Source organism: Schistocerca piceifrons, chromosome 1 (assembly GCF_021461385.2).
Source record: "Schistocerca piceifrons isolate TAMUIC-IGC-003096 chromosome 1, iqSchPice1.1, whole genome shotgun sequence".
Taxonomy (NCBI): Eukaryota; Metazoa; Arthropoda; class Insecta; order Orthoptera; family Acrididae; genus Schistocerca; species Schistocerca piceifrons.
In genome coordinates, this window is record NC_060138.1 from 827,366,811 (window position 1) to 827,374,410 (window position 7,600).

General features: G+C 43.4%; 1 pseudogene; it reads right to left on the minus strand.

Annotated features, from left to right (window-relative positions):
- Positions 1-5,069: 5,069 nt before the first annotated feature.
- On the minus strand, positions 5,070-5,187 carry LOC124728621 (annotated as a pseudogene).
- Between the last annotated feature and the right edge of the window lie 2,413 nt (positions 5,188-7,600).

The following is a 7,600-nucleotide window of genomic DNA, read 5'->3' on the forward strand; positions in this document are numbered from 1 at the left end:
ATTATTGCCTGGGAAAATTATGGCAGGTACTTGCAGAGTTCGATGTTCCACCACGCTTGACAGCACGTATAAGATGTTTACAAAATAATCACATCGCGGCTGTGAATACAAGTGCTAGCACCTCTGATTTCTTTACTGTATCAATATGTGCCAGACAGGGGTGTGTTCCGGTCACCCAACTGTACAATATCTATGCAGAATACGTCACTAGTAATGTTCTTGACGGTTGGACTGAAGACATTTAAATTGATCCAAGAACTATAAAGAACCTCCGATTTGCTGATCACACAGTGCTTTTAGCCACTTGCAAACGTGAACTTTCTGAGTTACTAACAAAATTAAGGGATGTTAGTTTATCATATGGATTGGACCTCAATCTTAGCAAGTCCCGACTCATGATAACTGATCGAGGAGCACAGGTTCAACTCACAGGTCCATTAAAGAAACTGCAAATCGTGCATTCTTTCATTTATCTTGAGTCAACCATCTGCGACATGGGAAGCTGTGAAGATCACCAAGGTCTGGAGGAACAGACCCAAAGGTCTAGCTTGTCGAAATTCTTGCGTTTTCCGTCCTCTTTTATGACTGCGAAGCTTGGACCCTTAAGGCCAGAGACAAGCAGTGTATTGATGAATCGAGTTCTGGTGCTGGTGGAGGATGCTACGCGAAAAAAAAAAAAAAATGGACCGAAAGAAGGACAAATACGTCCATTATTATTTAACTCAGTATCTCCAGGAGCCCATATTCTCCAGTTCGTTGGCCATATAGTGAGAAGAGATGGAGAGAATGTTGAGAAAATAATCGTGGAAGGTAAATCGAGTGCAAGAGCCGACGGGAATAATAACTAGCGGATAGATAGATCATCTGGTCTCTCTGTTCAGTAGGCTCTAGGACTAGCTGCTAACCGTGTGGGATGAAGACGCTTGATTCAGGCGAACACGCCGCACAGCTGTGAGCACAACGACTTATGAAGGACACGTAAACACCGTAAACAACAGCGCAACCACACAACAAAAGATGCCAAACCTTAGAAGTTGTCGACTGTTAATATTAATAACCATTGGGTGAGGGAGCATTAACTCTGTCCCTCCCTTGTTTGATCAGGGAGAGAGCACGATTCCAAGCATAATATAAGCGAAAATTTCATCTATATATACAGGGTCACTAGCTAATTTGATCTCAACTGCGCCGCGTGGGATTAGCCGAGCGGCCTAGGGCGCAGCAGTCATGGCCTGTGCGGCTGGTCCTGGCGGAGGTTCGAGTCCTCCCTCGGGCATGGGTGTGTGTGTGTTTATCCTTGGGATAATTTAGGTTAAGTAGTGTGTAAGCTTAGGGACTGATGACCTTAGCAGTTAAGTCCCATAAGATTTCACACACATTTGAACATCTCAACTGCTTTCTTAATAACACCAACCCAATTACTAGAAGTGCACGGCAGAGTCTCTGTGTTCTTATATTCTACAGTACGACCTGTGCCAAGACGATGTTCTGCCGTAGCAGATTTGGTCTGCTGTTGGTAAGCGTGTGTGACACAACTGAGTGAACCTCCACGGTCCTGATGGTGTGACCTATATATGACCTACCACAACTGCAAGAAATACGATAGACGACCGCGTTATGAAAACCACTACCATCCTTGAAAGATCCTAAAAGGGACCTAATCTTAGACTGGTCGTATTCTTTGGAAATATGATGCGACATGAGTTTTTAACACCATCTAAGAATAAGCCCCCTTTTAAGATATGTGAAGAATGATATTCATTTGTGTGAGGTGGGCGTGTGTCGTATTCCTTTCAGTCGTCGTATATCATACAGGACTGTGGAGGACCGACGTACTGAGCACAAAAGCCACACACGCTTACAACAGCTGAGTAAATGTGCTATGGCAGAACTTTGTATTTTCCCCCATCATACTACAGAATATAACAACACTGAGATTCTGGCATGCACTTCCAACTATTGGAATGATGATACTATGGAAGCAGTTGAGATTAAATTAAGGAGTGACCATTTAAATAGAGATGGAACCTTTTGCTTAAATTCCACTTGCAGTCCTACTCCCTCTACCTTTGTAAAACAACTCAAGAACAGAGTTAATGCTACCTCGTCCATTGGTTATTAATATTCTCTTTCGATAAATTCTGACTTTGGTCGTCTTTGGTTGTGTGGTGTTGCTATTGTTTACGGTGTATCTCTTATCTTCCAGCCTACGCTCTGCATTCAGAGGTTTTAAATATCCTTGTACACCGGTCTCTCGTTCCATGAGGCGCTTGAAAATAACATGGCGTGCACATGCTAAAATATCGGCGGCTATTGAAGACGTCGACCAGCTGCAGTCCCGTAAATTGTTAGCACATTCTCAGTTCTCTTGCCGCTTCATATTAGAATAAAATCTCAAGCTTCCGGCGATGACTTCCGTTTACTTCACGAGCTGCAATTTACTGTATATCTGTGGTTGCTGCTGCTGGTGTGTCGGTCTCGTATAGCCCGAAGACGCCCTCTGATTAGTCGGCGTGCATAAACATTACGTCATGCTGCTGTAGATTGCGTCGTCTGTGCTGGGGGCACCAAGTCTCCCGCAGAGACGTCAACAATTCAGTGATCTTTTCCGTATTTTCTTAGTGTACAGAGCCCTCTTATACGCACCATTAAGATTATAGCCGCTGTTACCATTGAAACTGCTCTCACTTCTACATACTGGCATTCTGTTCTTTATAGAGGCTGTACAAACTGACATGTGTGAAACAGTGTGAAAAAGCTTCAACCAGGGCAGCGGCTATAGTGTTAGTAGTGGGTGGAAGCGAAGTCTTGACACTAAAAACATACTAAGGGCTTTCAAAAAGTTTTTCACAGTCGTCTCTAATTTTTTTTACTTTTTGCAGGAGGAGAATGATTTTTTTTGTGAACATGCTTGAAATGTTTAGCTACAAGCTGGTATACAAAAAGTATTTTCTTTTGTTTACAGATGAGCCATAATGGACTGTGAAGTAGATGTCAGCTTGCGACAACGGTCGGTGATGGAGTTACTGCCGGCTGCTGTGGCCGACCGGTTCTAGGCGCTTCAGTCTGGAACCGCGCTGCTGCTACGGTCGCAGGTTCGAATCCTGCCTCGGGCATGGATGTGTGTGATGTCTTTAGGTTGGTTAGGTTTAAGTAGTTCTAAGTTCTAGGGGACTGATGACCTCAGATGTTAAGTCCCATAGCTCTCAGAGCTCCATTTGGTTGAGTTCCTCTTGAAGACCGGCGATGACTCCGCCACATCGATTCACAAGAAGTTGCTCCCTGTTTATGGGGAGGACACAGTGAATTGCACCAGTATCCAGCGGTTGTTGCAAAGGTTTAAAGAAGGTGATTTCTCTCTACTGGACAATCCACGATGCGGTAGACCATCGACGGCAGTGAGTGATGTGAATAAGGAGACCATTGATCAAATCATCCAATTTGAGAGATGCATGACGACACGAAAGCATGCTGAAATGACTCGTTTGTCATTGGGCAGTGTGGTATCACTGTTACAGTTACTAGGGTACAGAAAAATCTGTGCATGTTGGGTGCCTAGGTTACTGACAAGAGAAATTAAAACAATGAGGAAGAATGTGTGCGAGGGTCTCATGAAGACCTTTACTGAAGAGTGGAAACAGTATTTTGACGGCGTCATTACCCAGTATGAAACATGGTTGTTTTTGTCCGAAACTGAGAGTAAAACCCAATCCAAGGAGTGGCGTCATCCGGGTTCCCCTCCAAAAAAGAAACCAAGACTTTCACGAATAACCGGCCGAAAGGGGGATCTGTGTGGTGTCATTTTCACTGACTTTTTCGAACGTGGCTCCACAATTAACCGCGACCGTTACTGTTTGTCATTGGACAAGCTGCGACGTGCCATCAAGACCCACAGACCACACCTTCAGGGTCAGCTCGTCAGACTACATCATGACAATGCCAAACCCTATACAGCCCTTATGACGCAGGAAAAAATCAGAAAAATGGGTTGGAAAATTTTTCGTCGTCCTCCTTACAGTCTGGACATGGGTCCGTCTGATTTTTACCTCTTTGTTCGTCTGAAGGCCCACCTGCGCGGTAAAAGATTTGATAGTGAGAAAGACCTTATTTCCTCCGTCAAGTGACGGTGTAAAAGTCAATCCCCAAGATTTTACCAAAGTGCATTTACATCATGGAAAGAAAGTTGGGCCAGATGCGTCACAGTTGATGGAGGCTGCATTGAGTAGGCTCAATGTATAGCTAGTTGTTTCAAGTCTGTTCCCAAAAAATTTCATTCTCCTCCTGCAAAAAACAAAACAAAAAATAGAGAAGACTGTGCAAAACTTTTTGAACGCCCTTTGTATACAGAAGTTCACCGAATTCTTGGCGTTCTTATGGGATACGTGGTGCTGCCAGCGCTGACGTTGGTCACAGTCTACGGCAACATGACGTAATGATATTGTGTGCCGACCTGTAGGCAGTGAAAGGCCACTGTGGCAGCAACCACAATTCTCAGTTACTCTTGACGAAGACGAAGAGGTGCTACTCGAAAACTTGATGTTTTACCCTAAGTCTGAAAGAGAAGTATGAGTGATACATACGTTATTGTAGAAGAGTCGCACGGCATCTGAAACGTTGAACAAAATGGATCGAATGCCCTGCAAATATCTTTGCAAGAGAATGAAATATTTTCTGCAGGCAGTGCTACACAGCTCTTTCATGATTCTGAACAGATATAACAAGCCACTAAAATCTGTTCTGTTAATAGTATTTATTATTTCGATCTTGGATAATAAGCAGATGGAGACATATTATCAACATAACATAAGAAGCAGGTTCGTTGGCAACAGAATTATAAACAGAATATGGGAGTCCACTGTGTCAAAAAACACTCCGTCATCAGGCCACAAGTGGCCCATCGGGTCCATCCGACCGCCTTGTCATCATCAGATGAGGATGCGGATAGGAGGGGCGTGTGGTCAGCACACCGCTCTCCCGGGCGTTATGATGGTTTTCTTTGACTCGAGCCGCTAATATTCGGCCGAGTAGCTCCTCATTTGGCGTCACGAGGCTGAGTGCACCCAGTAAAATGGCAACAGCACATGGCGGCCCGCATGGTCACCCAGCCAAGTGCTGGTCATTCCCAACAGCGCTTAACTTCGGTGATCTGACGGGAACCAGTGTATCCACTGCGGCAAGGCCGTTGGCATCCACTGTGTCAACTTCATGATGTCAACATACTGAACTACACAGGCTGTAAACAGTAGCTGTTCATATAGTACAGCAGTGGTGTAGAGGAAATCGAGACGAACAGTTTGATATAAGACACATGAGATCTATCAAGCCGGGAACCAACTCAAACTGGCCTAAAAAAAGACCACCTAAGCTACAGTGCATGCTCGCCGCTCTTTACATTAGAGTTCCGTAGATCCAACGGTAAAAACGGAACCCTTATAGGATCACTTGTTTGTCCATTCGCATGTGTGTGTGTGTGTGTGTGTGTGTGTGTGTGTGTGTGTGTGTGTGTGTGCTTGTGTGGTGGGGGTGTCGGACAATTCAAAATCCTTTTTCTCAGGGACAGATGTTGACATGTATGTCTCATATTAAGCTCTACGTTTCTTTGGTGTCGTAAAAAAAAGTTAAACATTTAAGTCAGTGCAATCAGAAGATGCGTCCATTTATGCCATATATTTTGCTATTCGAAATCATACATTTCTGAACTTATAGCGTTCTTTCCGGTGACCTAGAGAAATGTAATTTGGAAAGAAGTAAGGCTTTACACTGCAATCAAAGGAAAAAAATCCGAAAGTATTTAATTTGTAATTGTATCGCACGAAAAAGGTTTTTTTATCATTTGTTATCAGACAGTCTGTCTGTCCATTCATCTGCTAAGACCCCTGTTTCTCAGGAGGGCGTAAACGTATGAAGTAAAAATTTATGTCGCATGCTAAGGTCTACAGTCTCTTGGCGAGAGAGTAAACGTCAGCTTCTATGTCAGTGCAAGACAAAGATACTGCCATTTACGTCACATATTTTGATATTCGCAAACTCAGTCATCAAAAACTACTGGGTACCTCTCGTTGACCTAGACTCAAGAACTTTGGCGGGAAGCAAGGATTCACAGCAAAACCAACGGAAAAATCCGAACGTTGTTAATTATTAATATTACGACACGAAAAAAATTGTTATTTGATATCATACTAGTTGACCATCATTCCGTTAAGACCTCTCTTTCTTAGGAAAGGATAGACAAATTGAGTTGAAGTTTATATCATAGCTTGAGTTCTGTAGTCTTTGGTGGTATGAAAACGTTACACTTTTAAGTCAATGCGATAAAAGATACGGCCATTAATGTCACATACTTTGATACTCGCTGATCCAGTCATTAAAACCTATATGATACTTCCCCTTGACGTAGAATTATGAAATCTGGCAAGAACAAGTGGCCGGCCGCGGTGGTCTCGCGGTTCTAGGCGCGCAGTCCGGAACCGTGCGACTGCTACGACCGCAGGTACGAATCCTGCCTCGGGCGTGGATGTGTGTGGTGTCCTTAGGTTAGTTAGGTTTAAGTAGTTCTAAGTTCTAGGGGACTGATGACCACAGCTGTTAAGTCCCGTAGTGCTCAGAGCCATTTGAACCATTTTCAAGAACAAGTGTTTCAGAGTACAAGTAACGGGGAAAAATCATAATAGTTACATCGGACGAAAAAATATATCTTTTGTCATTTGTTATCCGACTTTTACCTTGAAATTAAAACTTTGTGGAAAGTCTTGGAATCCGTGGGACCTATATCCTGCCAGAATCAATGTCGATAACAGCTAGAAATCGTCGATATCCTTGGATCTACATACATTATCAAACGGAACCCTCAGTGCGCGAGCCCTACTCTCACCTACCCCTATTATGCCACCAGTTCTTATTAACGTTAGTAAGTTAATCACAACTGTGTGGGTAATGAAAGGAAAAGATATTTGAAAACGTTATGCAGAAACTAATTGCGTTTGCGATTCTACTCGAAATTGACCCTTACAACAGTTGTTCCGCACTAAGGAGGCCAGAGAAAGAAAACGATTTATGTTCATGGTGTTAAAACTCACAAAATAATGAGGGAAATTGTACTGAAAAGTCAATTTCACGACTACGCCCGTGGCACAAGAGAGTGTATAAAAAGTCCCGCAAGATGCGATTCGGTATTTCCCAACTTGACCGACCAGAAGTGTTCGTTCCCTCTTCCTCTACACCAGTGTGGGACGTTGTAAACAGTTAACGCTTGCACCCACCCCGTATAGTAAAATCACGGTGCTTGATACTGCCTAACCGTCCATACAAGTCATTTTTTTGATAGTCTTCGAGCTTTGAAATCGAAACTGGTGCAAAATAATAATAACTTTTCATAAGACAGCTTTTGGTGGTTTGGGGATGTCTTTTCAGAAGGTTTCTCAGAACGGGATAAACACACATCAAAAAATGTTTTGCTCATCCCGGTTCCCAGAACAACTGAAGACAGACGTTGACTGAGGATATTATATCACAGACACTGTCCCTCTGACTGTTCATAGATGTCTCTAAACCCGCCCAAAAATGTAAACAACCACGCATGAGCAGCGCTTATTAGACGGAG